Source organism: Mustela nigripes, chromosome 3 (assembly GCF_022355385.1).
Source record: "Mustela nigripes isolate SB6536 chromosome 3, MUSNIG.SB6536, whole genome shotgun sequence".
Classification (NCBI taxonomy): Eukaryota; Metazoa; Chordata; class Mammalia; order Carnivora; family Mustelidae; genus Mustela; species Mustela nigripes.
In genome coordinates, this window is record NC_081559.1 from 16,600,267 (window position 1) to 16,616,788 (window position 16,522).

The 16,522-nt window shown below is 36.1% G+C and overlaps 1 protein-coding gene and 1 pseudogene across 3 annotated transcripts in view; both read left to right on the top strand.

Annotated features, from left to right (window-relative positions):
* PARD3B (par-3 family cell polarity regulator beta) overlaps nucleotides 1–16,522 on the top strand; it is a 1,033,909-nt gene that overhangs the window by 877,310 nt on the left and 140,077 nt on the right. The gene's annotated exons all lie outside the window — the stretch shown is intronic.
* Nucleotides 16,050–16,522, top strand: part of LOC132012839 (small ribosomal subunit protein uS2B-like) — a 1,085-nt pseudogene continuing 612 nt past the window's right edge.

A 16,522-nucleotide genomic window follows, 5' to 3' on the forward strand; every position in this document is an offset into this window, starting at 1 on the left:
GGATGAATGTTCAGTTAACTATTAATGCAGCCTACTGTTATTGAATGTACATTCTCCAGTTCATCTGTGAACATTGTGGAAGACTTTGTCAAATATTTTAGTGATATTAAGGTATACTGTGTTTGTGAGAAAACCTTGATTTACCAATCTAGTAACCCTAAAAAGAAAGGGAATTAGTTGCTCTTGATGAATACTGCATCCTTCTTCTCTTCTAGATATTCCCAAATAATGTGTCCATTTAGACTTAATTAATCAAAATAATACTTCCTGGGGTCCAGTATAATATCAGGCACTTAATATCTGCTTATCAAATACTTACTGGCGTACATACTACAGCTGTGAAATTAAGGTGGCCAACAGCACAGAGCTCCTCGGTAGCCCAGTTAAGAATCCTTGATTCCCAGCAGGCATTCACCAATGTTTGTACGAAACTCCCATTGTGTTGTATTCCACAGAGCATACAAAGAAGTTTGGAAACCATCCTTACCCTCAAGGAATTCAGTATAACAGTGAAAACTACCTCATAAACAAATAATTATAGTATAATGTGTTCCATTAGAATAGAGGTATATAAAAGACATAATATAAAAATTATGAAATTGCATATGCATTTAATTTGGGAAAGACCTGAGACTGTGGATTAGTCTTTCTAGGTAGTTGGCTCAAGTATACTAATTTTTCCAAGCCTCAGTTTCCTCACTGTAAAATGGGGACAAGAGTATACCCTATCTCCTATGTATTATTTGTAGAATAAATGAAATCCCAGTGCCTGGTTCAATAAATATTGACTACATCTAGTTAAAAATGTCATTAGACTATGTATTATTGGCCAATATTATATATTATTGGTCTACATATTAAGAAAGTTATTGAACTAAATGCAACTATTTAGGAAGGCTATTGATTATATTTAGCTTCTGACCCTTAAAATCATGGGTTTAGGAACCTGTTAGATTCTATTTCTCGGTCACATAGTTGATGGTTAATTCCTAATTCCAGCCCAAACTCTTGCTGGTGTATTTCAATCATGAGAGTTGGAAAATAGAAACAGAAAAGAAAATGGGCGTTTAAAAGGCACAAAACCTGGAAAACAGTTCAGATTCTTTTATATCAGTCATATCATCTGCATATGTGAAGAGCACAGTTTTTACGCATTTACCTACTCTTGTCAATTGCTTGTTAAAAACCATTCCTACCCCATTAGATGTCCCTCAGCTTGTCATCAGAACTAATGCTGTCTTCCTCTCCTTTGAATCTCCATTTGTTCGTGCTTGAGCTTATGCACAGTCCATTGGATGAACTAGCCCAATTTCTGGGTGTCCCAGAAGAGCTGTCATTGACAATAGCGTGTCAAATCATACCCTATTTGGCTGTAAACAACCAAAATCCCAACCGATATATTTGTCTCACCCTTTAAAGAATTTCTGTGGTTTGGGCCTCATTAAGTGACCTCTTCTCACTTTTCTCCTCTGCTTTCCCCAATAGTTAGACTGTTTTTTCATGTTACATCATGATTCCAAGAAACCTGTTGCAACTCTAGGCTTTGTGCCCACTTTCCCAGGAGAAAGGGACAAAGAGCTAATGGACTATGCCTGTCAAGTCCATCTGGTTGAAAACAGAACACCCCAACAACTTCTCACTGGCAAAAACTATATTTAAAAGTCTCTTCTAAGTGCAAGAGAGTTTTGAGAAATAGTATTTCATCTTCAGTAAACAAAGACAAGGGAGAAAGGAGTTGCAGGTAGCTTGTAGGAAGCCATCCCATGGTATCCAACACAAACAGATTACCTCTAGATGGCTGGTCTTCTTTTTTTTTCACTTCCATTAATAATGCAAAAGTTATAGATTAATGCTACATAGCACTCTGTTCAAATATATTATTAACTTCCTGTGGGAGGCTATCCTTATTACATAGACCCTCTTTTATAGCTGAGACAGAAATATTTCAGTCTGAGTATTTTTTAATATCACTTAAATAAAGCAGGTGGAGGGCTTACAGTCTTAGTTTTCATGACCACTAAAAAGTGTGTTTTGGAAAATTCGAAGATAAGGGTGATGAAGGATAGAAAAAGTGTTAACAGTAAAGCTTCCTAGCCAGGTGTGAACAGCTGGGTGTGAAAATACCTTGTGCTATTTTGGCAATGCAGGATAATTGATGTCTAGTTTCTTGATTTCAGAGATTTGGCACCTCACCGAGGCACGACTCTGTCATGCACAGTTCATTCCTCTGTTGGTATGTGTCCCCAATCTCTAGTGATTTTTCCTTTTATTTTTACTTCAGTTTAAAGGCTTTCTGCTCTCACGTCTGACTCACAGCTTTGCAAGGCTGTGTGGAGGGAGTTGAACAGGGACTACAGTAGATGACTTGGAGATGTGTTTTTAGTTTCTATAAACAGAGCCAAAGTGATCTCATTTCGGTTTGGGAATCCCAGTAATAAATGCCATTTCCATAGAGAGTTAAAATTCATCACTTGAACAAAGCAATCCTTTTTTTTTTTCCTTAGAACATATTGCCATCAATTTTTAAGTGACTTTTAAACAATAATGAGAAATCTCTTAATGAAACAATCTCTATGACCAGATAAGTGCTAATAATAACTGATATACCATTAACTCTACTTTCCTCCATCCCCACTCTTTAAAACTTGATGTTCTCATTAATTTTTTTCTTTTCCATCTTCTGAGAGCCCTACTCTTGGGATTATGCTAGACTTGTGTCTGCCTAAGTTGTCAGCTTCCAGGGGTGACAAATGTAGATAACCTTCTCTTCTATTATACATGAGCTAGACAAGGAGGGCTGGTACTTAGTGACCATCCATCTGTAAGACCTCCACCCTCTTGCCATCTTCAGCCTTGCTGGTAGTTTGAGGAATGCTTGCCAAAGGGTTGCTCTGATTTCCTAAAGCAGTCATTTAAGAACTGACTGGACTGTTTTTCAAATAAATGACCTGATCCTTAAGGTTTATTTATCTAAATTATCCAGTTTACCAAGAGGAGGTGGGAGGGAGTGTGCAGAATTTCTTGAGACGTATAAATAACACAAAGAGAATTCTGTCCTCCTGAGGGATGCAGCTGATACTTTGGAATATTAATGATGGCATGCTATAATAAGGGTCAGCCAAAGATGCTATAGGAGCTCCTGATGGAGACACTGAATGTAGATCTGGGTGGTCAAACAAGGCTCTCTCAAGGAATCTATATTCTGACCTAAAGAGCAAGCAGAAATTAATTGAGCAGACAAAAGACCCAAAGAGAAAACATGGCGCATTTATGGTAGGAACTGCATATATCAGAATATCTGGAGTGTAGTACATAAATTAGGCCAGCTGGAGGCAAGAAATGAAAGTCAACATAAGCCATTCTCTTTGAAGCCATATCATCTGAGATAAAACAATTAGTGTCTAGTTCAAGAGCAACAGCAAGTCCTTGAAATGGAGATGCCATATTCAGGTTTGTGCCGCGGAAACGTAACAGAAATCCTGTAGAGTAAATATCTATTAAAACTCCATGTTCTCATTAAATTTTTTTCTTTTCCATCATTTGAGAGCCTTATTCTTGGGATTATGCTAGACTCGTATCTGCCTGTTGTCAGCTTCCAGGGTGACAAATGTAGATAATCTATGAGAATCTGGAAGCTGAGAAAAATTAAGAAACTTACCAGTGGTGCCACAAGTACTAAGTGATCAGAGCCAGGTTTCCCACCCAGATATGACTCCAAAAGCCATGCATGATCTTCTACCTATGAAAGGTTTTTTTTCAAACTGCAGGTTATGATCTATAAGTACATCTTGAAAACAGTATAGTGAGCTCAATCCATATTTTTTTAAGGAAACAAGGTAGAAAAGATCATTACAATAAAAAATTATAGAAGCCACTAAGCATGTGCAAAAATCATGCATGTTGCTCCTTACCTGCCAGACATCCTATTGTCCCTCATTCATTCATTCGTTCATTCATTCCATTAAAAGAATATTAAATGTCTATCGTTTGCAAAGCACTCTACTCAAGGCTATGAGTACAAGGACATATCAGAATCCTTGGACTTGGACCTACTTCTTTGTAGTAGTGCTAGATTTGTGTTGATCAACCACACTTACTCCAGGCCTCTTGTGACCTGTGGTTTGCATTAATCTATTAGGCTAAGCCACATACCTTTTCATTACACGGTCTTTGCCAATGTTAAAGACCCAAAGATTCCAAAGTGCCCTCTTTATGATTTCTGTATTTAATGCAATGTGTAATCAGGAATAGGCCATTGTTAGGTCAACTGCTTTCCTATGTTTATCTTTTCAAACAATAAATAATCCGTGGGATGAGAAAGGGCAGTAAAAGTAATTTGACTGTTAGTACTTATAAATATCCAACATCTTAAAGAGATGTTTTAATATTTATATGTTGTGGAATACCCTCCCCTTTGGAGAGCTGACTGAGGATTGATAAGAACCCATCCAGAAATAGAATTCAAGAGACATAATTTTACACAGACTTTTAATTAATCCTGAGCAAGCATTCTAGAGTTCCTCAAACTTGGCCATTACTCAGCTCCTCACTTTCTAAATTGCCAAGGTCTCTGAGCACAGAGCCAGGAGGAATATTCTCTACATTGCAAAGGCAATGGATTTTCTATATCAAGGTCAGTAGGTGGTCTGGGCCTGAGCCATATTCGTCCTTAGAGCAAAGCCTGGCTGGATATTCTTATACCACTTTCTCTACTGATTTCCTATTTTCTCTCTGGCTTAGTTTCCTCACCTCTAAAATGAGCATAAGCATAGTGCCTACGTAACACCATTACAAGAATTTAATTGTATATTGTATACTGTATACATATATGTACAAAAAATAGCATCTATCAGTTAATAAACATCATTTAAGTTACTATTATATATGCTAGTACCTAGGTATTTATATCATTCTACTGTTAAGATTACCATTCATCACCTAGGAATGAATTGAAGTTAGGTGGAAAATTCTAAAAGGACTTTCTCAACTTAGTAGATTTTTTTTTAATCTGGTGGACCATTTCCTGCCAATATGTGACTTCATGTATTTTTATTTCCTTTTTTCATAACTGTATCCTTTAGTTACTATATATAGTCATATTTTATATAGCTACAATTATTTTTAACTCTTTATTTTGAACTTTTTATAAAGTCTCAGAAGGTTGCAAATATAGTGCAGAGAAATCCTTCTACTCTTCACCAAGTTTTCTCCAATAGTCACTACATGAAAACCAATAATTTGACATTGATACAAGGTATGTGTAGTTCTGTGCCAATTTTATCACACATGTGGCCAGTGCTACAATCAAGATATAGAACTATTTCATCACCACAAAGGTATTCCTCATGCTATACCTTTATAGTTATACACCTTTCTTCCCCCCCATCCCCAAACCCTAGCAATCACTCATCTGTTTTCCATCTCTATAATCCTGTCATTTCTAGAATATTACCTAAATGGAATCAAATAAATGGGGAACTATGTGATCTTTGAGATTGGCTTCTTCACACAGCATGATGACCTCGAGATCCACCCAAGCTATTGTAGGTATTGTACGTTCATTCCTATTTATTGCTGAGTAATATTCCATGGTATGGTGGCTATCATTTACCTATTGAGGGATAGTTTAGTTGTTTCCAGTTTGGGGACATTACAAATAGAGCTGCTATAAATAATCATCTACAGGTTTTTGTGTGAACATAAGCTTTGTTTCTTTTTTTTCTATCTGTCAGGTCTTTTATTTCCTTTTCTTACTTTATTGCACTGGCTAGAATTTCCAGTAGTATGTTGAATGGCAATGGTGAGAGCAAATATTCTTGACTTGCTCTCAATCTTAAGAGAAAAGTATGTGGTCTTTACCCCATTGAGTATGATGTTGGCCATATGTTTTTCTGTAGATGTATTTATCAAATTGGGAAAATTGTCCTAATTTCTAGTTTTCTAAGGGTTTTTATCATACATGGATATTGAGTCTTACTAAATGATTTTTCTGCTTCAACTCATATGATCATGTGGTTGTTCTTTTCTACCCGATTAACATGTTGAATTACATTTATGGCTTTTCAGCCATTGAACCAGCCTGGAATAAAACCTATTTGGTCATGGTATATAATTGGTCATGATATATAATTCTTTTCAGTTATTACTTAATTTCATTTGCTAATATTTTGATAAGAATTTTTACATCTACATTTATGAGAGATATTGGTCAGTAGTTTCATTTTGTTTTCTTTTATTTTGTACTCTCATTGGGTTTAGTACCAGGGCTCACTGGCTTCATTGAATAGGAAGGGAAGTGTTATCTCTTCTTTTTCTGGAAGAAATTGTATATAACTAGTGTTACTTCTTTAAACATTTGGTAGAATTATCCAGAGAAACAATCTTGGCTTAAAGAGTTCTTCTTTGGGAGGTTTTTAATTAGAAATTCGATGTCCTTAATAATTAGAAAACTATTCCAATTATCTCATATTGTATGAATTATGGTAGCTTTCACTTTTCTAGGAGTTGGTCCCTTTAAGTTATCAAATTTATGTTGGAATTGTTCATAGCATTTCCTTATTGTTCTCTTGATAGGATATTCTCTCACTGAACTGCAGAGTCTCTTGTAATATCCTGTTTCATTCCTGATATTTGTAATTTGTTTCTTGTCTCTTACTTAGTCTGTCTTGTTGGAGCTTTGTCAATTTTATTGATCTTTTCAAATACCAAGTTATTTTGTTTTATTAATTTTCTTTATTGTTTTTGTTTCCAATTTTACTGGTTTTTGTTCTTTATTGTTTCCTTTCTTCTGCTTGCTTTGTTGGTTTCTTTGTTTGCTTTTTCTCCTTTTTTTTCTTTTGTTAAATTTAATTATTTTTATTAACATGTAATGTAGTATTTGCCCCAGGGGTACAAGGTTTGGGAATCCTCAGGCTTACACATTTCACAGCACTCGCCGTATCACATACCCTCCCCAAAGTCCATATTCCAACCACACTTTCCCTACCCCCCACCCCCAGTAACCCTTAGTTTCTTTTGTGATATTAAGCATCTCTTATGGTTTGTCTCCCTCCCGATCCCATCTTGTTTCATTTTTTTCCTTCACTATCCCCCAACCCCCCCGCCCTGCCTCTCAATTCCTCATATCAGAGAGATCATATGATAATTGTCTTTCTCTGATTGACTTATTTCGCTCAGCATAATACCTTCTAGTTCCATCCACATCGTTGCAAATGGCAAGATTTCATTTCTTTTGATGGCTGCATAATATATATATATATATATATATATATATATATATATATACCACATCCTCTTTATCCATTCATCTGTTGATGGACATCTAGGTTCTTTCCATAGTTTGGCTATTGTGGACATTGCTGCTATAAACATTCGGGTGCATGTGCCCCTTCAGATCACTACATTTGTATCTCTAGGGTAAATACCCAGTAGTGTGATTGCTGGTAGCTCTATTTCCAACTTTTTGAGGAACCTCCATGCTGTTTTCCAGAGTGGCTACACCAGCTTGCATTCCCACCAACAGTGTAGGAGGGTTCCCCTTTCTCTGCATCCTCGCCAACATCTGTCATTTCCTGACTTGTTCATTTTAGCCATTCTGACTGATGTGAGCTGATATTTCCCTGATGCCAAGTGATGTTGAACACTTTGTCATGTGTCTGTTGGCCACCTGTTGTCTTTTTTGTACAAATGTCTGTTTATGTCCTCTGCCCATTTCTTGATTAGATTATTTGTTCTTTGGGTGTTGAGTTTGATAAGTTCTTTACAGATTGTGGACACTAGCCCTTTATGAGAATATCTTCTCCCATTCTGTCAGTTGGCTTTGCTTTTGTTGACTATTCCCTTGCTGTGCAAAAGCTTTTAATCTTGATGAAGTCCCAATAGTTCATTTTTGCCCTTGCTTCCCTTGCCTTTGGCGATGTTTCTAGGAAGAAGTTGTTGCAGCTGAGGTCAAAGAGGTTGCTGCCTGTGTTCTCCTCAAGGATTTTGATGCATTCCTTTCTCACATTGAGGTCTTTCATCTGTTTGGAGTCTATTTTTGTGGGTGGTATAAGGAAATGGTCTAGTTTCATTCTTCTGCATGGGGCTGTCCGATTTTCCCAACACCATTTGTTGACAAGACTGTCTTTTTTCCATTGGACATTCTTTCCTGTTTTGTCAAAGATTAGTTGACCATAGAGTTGAGGGTCCATTTCTGGGCTCTCTATTCTGTTCCATTGTCTATATGTCTGTTTTTGTGCCAGTACCATACTGTCTGGATGTTGACAGCTTTGAAATAGAGGTTGAAGTCCGGAATTGTGATGCCACCAACTTTGGCTTTCTTTTTTCAACATTCCTCTGGCTATTTGGGGTCTTTTCTGGTTCCATATAAATTTTAGGATTATTTGTTCCATTTCTTTGAAAAACCTTGGTGGTATTTTGATAGGGATTGCATTAAATGGGTAGATCGCTTTAGGTAGCATAGACATTTTCACAAATATTTGTTCTTCTAATTCATGAGCATGGAACGTTTTTCCACTTCTTTGTGTCTTCCTCAATTTCTTTCATGAGTACTTTATAGTTTTCTGAGTACAGATTCTTTGCCTCTTTGGTTAGGTTTATTCCTAGTTATCTTATGGTTTTGGGCGCAATTGCAAATGGGATTGACTCCTTAATTTCTCTTTCTTCTGTCTTGGTGTATAGAAATGCAACTGATTTTTGTACATTGATTTTATATCCTCACACTTTACTGATTTTTTGTACAAGTTCTAGCAGATTTGGAGTGGAGTCTTTTGGGTTTTCCACATAAAGTATCATATCATCTACAAAGAGTGATAGTTTGACTTCTTCTTTGCTGATTTAGATGCCTTTTATTTCTTTCTGTTGTCTGATTGCTGAGGCTAACACTTCTACTAATATGTTGAATAGCAGTGGTGATATTGGCCATCCCTGCCATGTTCCTGACCTTAGAAGAAAATGTCTCAGTTTTTCCCCATTGAGAATGATATTCTCTGTGGGTTTTTCATAGATGGCTTTGATGATATTGAGGTATGTACCCTCTATCCATACACTTTGAAGAGTTTTGATCAAGAAAGGAAGCTGTACTTTGTCAAATGCTTTTTTAGCATCTATTGAGAGTATCAAATGGTTCTTGTTCTTTCTTTTATTAATGTATTATATCACATTGATTGATTTGTGGATGTAGAACCAACCTTGCAGCCCTGGAATAAATCCCATTGGTCATAGGGAATAATCCTTTTAATGTACTGTTGGATCCTATTGGCTAGTATTTTGGTGAGAATTTTCACATCTGTCTTCATCAAGGATATTGGTCTATAATTCTACTTTTTGATGGGGTCTTTGGTTTTAAGATCAAGGGAATGCTGGCCTCATAAAATTAGATTGGAAGTTTTTCTTCCATTTCTATTTCTTGGAACATTTTCAGGAGAATAGGTATTGATTCTTCTTTAAATGTTTGGTAGAATTTCCCTGGGAAGCCATCTGGCCCTGGGCTTATGTTTTTGGGGAGATTTTTGGATGGGTGCTTCACTCTCCTTACTGGTTATGGGTCTGTTCAGATTCTCTATTTCTTCCTGGTTCAGTTTTGGTAGTTTTCACATCTCTAGAAATGCATCCATCTCTTCCCAATTGTCAAATTTGCTGGCATATAGTTGCTCATAATATGTTCTTATATTTATCTGTACTCATTTGGTGTTGGTTGTGATCACTCCTCTTTCATTCATGATTTTATTTATTTGGGTCCTTTCTCTTTTCTTTTTGATAAGTCTGGCCAGGGGCTTATCAATCTTATGAATTCTTTCAAAGAACCAGCTTTTAGTTTTGTTGATTTGTTCTACTGTTTTTTGGTTTCTATTTTACTGATTTCTGCTCTGATCTTTATGATTTCTCTTCTCCTGCTGGGTTTAGGCTTTCTTTGCTGTTCTTTCTGCGGCTCCTTTAAGTGTAGGGTTAGGTTGTATACTTGAGGCCTTTCTTGTTTCTTGAGAAAGGCTTGTATCACTATATATTTTCCTCTCAGGACTGCCTTTGCTGTGCCCCACAGATTTTGAACCGTTGTGTTTTCATTATCATTTGTTTCCATGAATTTTTTCAATTCTTCTTTAATTTCCTGGTTGACCCATTCATTCTTTAGTAGGATGCTCCTGAGCCTCCATGTTTTGAGTACTTTCCAACTTTCCTCTTGTGATTGAGTTCTAGCTTCAGAGCACTGTGGTCTGAAAATATGCAGGGAATGATTCCAGTCTTTTGGTAACAGTTGAGACCTGATTTGTGACCCAGAATATGATCTATTCTGGAGAATGGTCCATGTGCAGTACAGAAAAATGTGTATTCTGTTGCTTTGGGATGGAATGTTGTGAATATATCTGTGATGTCCATCTGGTCTAGTGAGTTACTTAAAGTCTTTATTTTTTTGTTTATCTTTTGCTTGGATGATCTGTCCATTTCAGTGAGGAGGGTGTTACAGTACCCTATTATTATTGTATTACTGTTGATGTGTTTCTTTGATTTGTTATTAATTGGTTTATATAGTTGGCTGTTCTCATGTTAGGGGCATAGATATTTAAAATTGCTAGACCTTGTTGGACAGACACTTGAGTATGATATAGTGTCCTTCCTCATCTCTTATTATAGTCTTTGGTTTAAAATCTAATTTATCTGATGTAAGGATTGCTGCCCCAGCTGTCTTTGGATGTCCATTAGCATGGCAAATTGTTTTTCACCCCCTCACTTTAAATCTGGAGGTGTCTTTGGGTCTAAAATGAGTTTCTTGTAGACAGCATATTGATGGTTCTTGTTTTTTTTATCCATTCTGATACCCTATGTCTTTTTATTGGGGGTATTTAGCCCATTTGCATTCAAGGTAACTATTGAAAGATATTAATTTAGTGCCATCATATTGCCTATAAGGTGACTATTACTGTGTATTGTTTCTATTCCTTTCTGGTCTGTGTTACTTTTGGGCTCTCTCTTTGCTTATAGGACCTCTTTCACGATTTCTCATAGGGCTGGTTTGAGGATTGCAAATCCTTTTAGTTTCTGTTTGTCCTGGAAGCTTTTTATCTCTCCTATTGTCAATGACACCCTAGCCGGATATAGTATTCTTGGCAGCATATTTTTCTCATTTAGTGCTCTGAATATATCATGCCAGTTCTTTCTGGCCTGCCAGGTCTCTGTGGACAAGTTTGCTGCCAATCTAATATTTCTACCACTGTATGTTACAGACTTCTTGTCCTGAGCTGTTTCAAGATTTTCTCTCTGTCACTGAGACTTGTAAGTTTTACTCTTAGATGATGGGGTGTCGTCCTGTTTTTATTCATTTTGAGGTGGGTTCTCTATGCCTCCTTGATTTTTTTTTTTTTATGTCTCCTTGATTTTGATGCTTATTCCCTTTGTGATATTAGGGAAATTCTGTACTGTAATTCACTCCAATATACCTTCTGCCCCTCTCTCCCTTTCTTCTTAAATAAGATAAGTTGGTTAGAGAAAGAAAAAAGAGAGAGAGAGAGAGAGAGAGAAGAGAATGTGATCAGGCTAGAGATTTGTTTTTTTCTAATGGAAGCATTTAATGCTAAATTTCCCTCTAGCTCTGCTTTAGCTGTATCCTATATATTTTGGTATGTTGTGCTTGCATTTCTTTCAGTTCAATGTTTGTTTGTTTTTTAATTTTCCTTGAATCTTCTTTGACCCATGGACTACTTAGAAGTGTGTTGTTTCATTTCCAAATGATGGGAGACTTTCCTATTATCTTTCTGTTATTGATTTATAGTTTTATCCCATTTTGGTTAAAGTTAAAATAGCTTCCCATGATTGTGGATTTATTAATTTCTCATTTTAATCTTGTTAATTTTGACTTTATATATTTTAAAGCTTGTTATTAGGTTCACAAAAATTTAGGAATGTCATGAATTGGGATTGACCCTTTTATCATCATGACCCATCTTACTTTATTCCTAGGAGTGACTGCTGCTTCGAAGTCTACTCTATCTGATATTGCTATAGCTATACCATCTTTCTTTTGCTTAATTTTTGCTTAGTGTATATTTTTCATCTCTCTACTTTCAATATTTCTGGATCCTTATATTTAAAGTGTGTCTTTTGTAAAAGATATATAATTAGGTTTGGTTTGGTTTTGATATACAGTCAGACAATCTGTATTTTAATTGTAGTATTTAGTTTGTTTACATTTAATGATACTGCAGATATAATTTGATTTAAATCCCTAACTTATTCTCCATTTTCCCATTTCCACCCACTCTGTTAGTTTTTCTGTCCTTTCTTCTTTCTAAAGTGTATTAATCAAGAATTTTGTATGATTCATTTCTTTTTTTACCTCTGTGAGTTTGTTATGTGTTCTTCTATTCTCCTTTTAGCTACATTTATTACTCAAAAGGTTATAATGTATATTCCTGATTTATTGTATTTAAAAATAAATTAGTACTTTTATCATTTCTTAAATAAGGCATAGAACTTGGAATAGTCTAACTTCGTTTAATCCCTTTACTTTTTATACTATGTTTTCATGTATTTTAAATATACATATATTTATACATATATAAATTCAAATGTTTTATATGGTAACTATTTAGGGTTTTTAAAGATTTTATGTATTTATATATTTATGTGTTTATTTATTTATTTGTGAGTGAACAGAGGGAAAGGTAGAAGGGGAGGAAGAGGGAAAGAATCATGAGCTGAGTCCAAGTTGAGTGTGGAGTCCAACACAGAGCTCAGTCTCATAACACTGAGATTATAACCTGAGCTGAAATCAAGAGTCAGACACTTAACCTACTGAGTCAACCAGGCACCCCAATATTTGTTTATTTTAACTGTTTCTATAGTTCTTTCTTTCTAAGTATCTTTGCTTCTATATGGAATATTCCTTTTGCCCTTTATAGTTTCCCTAGTATTTCTTGTAATACAACAAATCCTCTCAATTTGTGTTTCTTTAAAAATTTTAAAAATTTTATCTCTATTTTTTTAAGATATTTTTTCTGGGTATATATTTATCAGATCTTTTTCTTCTTTTAACATTTTGAAAATATCATTCTATTGTTTTCTGGCATTTAGTGTTTTCACCAGTCTGTTGTCAATTACTCCTTTGAATATAGTGCATCTTTTTGTTTCAATTGCTTTAAAATCTTTCTGTCTTTGGTTTTCAGCAGTTTCAGTACAAGGTGCCTATGTGTGTACATGTGTGTGTGTGTGTGTGTTGCTGTGTTTAAAACTGGGTAAGGGTTTGTAGAGCTTCTTAAATCCATTTTTCATCAATTTTGGAAAATTCTCAGCCAATATCTCTTCAAATATTATTTCTATCCCATTTACTTTCTTTCTTTTTGGTACTCTAATAATGCAAAAATATTAGATCTTTTTATACAGGTACGTGTTTCTTGCTCTCTGTTCTGTGCTTTTTTTTTTTTTTTTTTAATTTAACCTGTGATTCAGTTTGGTTACTTTTGAATGCCTTTGTCTTCCAGTGTACTAATATTGCTTTCAGCTGTGTCCAGTCTTCTATTAAACTCATTTATTGAGCTCTTAATTTTAGTTATGGTGATTTTCAGTTTTAATGTATCCATTTGATTTACTCTGAGGTTATACCTCTGTGATTAAATTTTCCCTTTTGCCACCTTTTTTCCTTGAGCATATTAAATATAGTTATTTTGAGAACCATGTCTAATAATGTAAATATCTGGATTAGCCTTGAGTCTGTTTACATTGTTTGATTTTCCACTTTGTTTTCAGTCCTTTGGTCCTATCTCCTGGTATGCATTGATTGAATGCTAGATATGGTGCTTGAAAATTGTACAAATAATCTCAGGCTGATGTTATCTTTTTCCAGAGAGGATTTACTTCTCTGTCTGACAGGCAGATTAGGGTCATATTGATTTATTCTAAGCTTTGAGGTAGATGACTAGAAGTTGGGTTTTAATTGTGGTACCAGATAGTTTATTAGTAATTTACCCTCACTCCTGGAATGTAGCCTTTCTGTTCCTAACTGTAAATCTGAGTTGTTTACTCAGACCCTTCTTTCTTAGCAGACCATGGACTCTACTTTCTATCTTGCCAATCCTGTGCGAATGTCAAAATTTCTTCTCAGTCTCCACGTCTTAGCCTTTAGGCTCTGCTCATTTTTTTTTTTTTTAAAGCATCTGATCCTGTGCCATTTATGAATTAGCAAAAGACTTGCAGAAAAAAGTGCCACAGAATATAGGCTCAATTCAATGTGCTTATCTAGTCTTCAGAATCATTCTTGGTCCGTCAAGTTCTGGCTTCTTTAGTTCTCCAAAGCCCCCAAGCAGACTTTTGTCTTGTTTTGTTCTTTTTCTCATGTCTGCCCAACTATTCCTATTCTTTTCATGAAAGTGAGAATGCGGACATGTCTTCAAACATTACCAAAAATGGAACTCCCTTAACCCATTTTTAATGCTAAGTGTTAATGTTATGATAACGTAAATTTATAGTCAAAAGACTTTGTTGTTAATGGGCTAAAGGAACTAATATAAGTGAAAGCCACTTGTAGAAGGCTTGGTACATAGTGGGCCCTCGTAATTGATTTTAGATTCGAATTTAAATATATACCGATTTTGGAGAAGGTGTAGAAGAGATTGGCCATTAGCATTCAGTTTTGTCATCTTTGTCTTCTCTTTGATGCCCCACAGAACAGCAGTCCCTGATGCTATGCTCTTGAGCATCGGTCTCATGAACCTTTACCTCAGTCGCATTTCCAGAGGTTCTCTCTCCCTACCACGCTCTCACTCAGAGACCCTGTAAACCATCCTCACCATTCTGGTGGTCACGTTTAGCAAGAAGGAAGACAGGTTTTGTTTCCTCCTGCAATTCAAACCTCAGTGTTCTAAAGAGCTAATCAGGTGGCTCTCCATTCCTACCATAGCTTCTCCCTGCTGCACCTTTGCTCCTGCCTCATTCTTCTGGCAGTGAGGCCAGTGTTGGTAAAAGCGGGCAAGCATCTTAAACATGCCAAGAAAAAGAAGCAGAACTAAATCTAAGTGTCTTAGAAATTTGAGACATTATAGTAACAAAAGCCTTGTTTGTGCTTAATTCCAGTTTCAAGTCTGGAAAACAAATTTCAGAAGCGTATGTGATTTCTGAGACTCAAAACTAATCCACTGGAAAACAAAAAATGTAAAGCAGTAGACTTCACTGGTAAATTTCAGTACATGCAGTTTTGAAGAGGCTCAGTTCATAAATTTCCTTTTGGGGCTTTTTAAAAAATCTTTTCCTGTGAGAGAATTTCTCCAAACTTACCTATATCAAATAAGGTAGGTCCAGAGTCTGTTCAGATGTGAGTTTTAGGCTCTAGAAATATAGTTTTTAGGAGGATTTTCAAGACTAAGGATGATGGCAGTGAGATGATGGTGATGGTAGCGCCTAATAGTATTTATTGAACACCTAATATTTGCTCAGCATTAAGACATTTTACATATATTGTATTGCCTCTTGAGCAGTATTTAACATCTGTTTATTACTTCTGTTGAGACTATTATCTTTCTCCTCATGTTTTCAAAGCATAGAATTTGAAGTGGGGTATCAATCCTAGGTGTATATATTAATTCTACCACTCAGTGATCCTTAGCCATAGTGTGTTACATCTTTGAGCCTCTCTTTACCTCCAGGGGGAAATGATTCCATGTCTCATAAGATTTGGGGGCACTTGAAGTGTTAATGCCTGTCTAGCCTATAGCACAGTAGCCTCATTTTGAGTGCTCAAACAAATTTTAGTCATTTTTTCCTTATTTTTCTACCACTATTGATTAAGCTGCCCTCTCTTTCATTAGGTCAGTTAGGGGAGGAAATAGAGAATGGAAATATCCAAAAATATAAGAAAAGGGGATTTCAGAAACCACCGATGATGTGTCCTGAAGCAATTTAGCTCCCAGGTCAGGACTTAGGAAACATGGTTCTTTAACACTCATGTGAGTTCCATAAAACTTACTGTTTAATAAATCCCCATTCAGCCCTTCTGTGCTAGTTGGGGAGCGGTCCCTCTGGTGGTGTTTTTCATTCCCATTGTAACTTAAAAGGAAACTTTCACAATGTCCAGAGCCCTTAATGCCCTACAAATGAAGGAGGAGGATGACCTCAAATTCTTTGTAGCAGGAACCCACTTAGGTTGCACCAACCTTGACTTCCAAATGCAACAGAACATCTACAAAAGGAAAAGTGATGGTATCTTCATTATAAATCCGAAGAGAACCCGGGAGAAGCTTCTGCTGGCAGTTCGTGCCATTGTTGCCATTGAAAAGTCAGCTGATGTCAGGGTCATATCATCCAAGAACACTAGCCACTGAGCTGTGCTTAAGCAGGAACCCACTTAGGTTGCACCAACCTTGACTTCCAAATGCAACAGAACATCTACAAAAGGAAAAGTGATGGTATCTTCATTATAAATCCGAAGAGAACCCGGGAGAAGCTTCTGCTGGCAGTTCGTGCCATTGTTGCCATTGAAAAGTCAGCTGATGTCAGGGTCATATCATCCAAGAACACTAGCCACTGAGCTGTGCTTAAG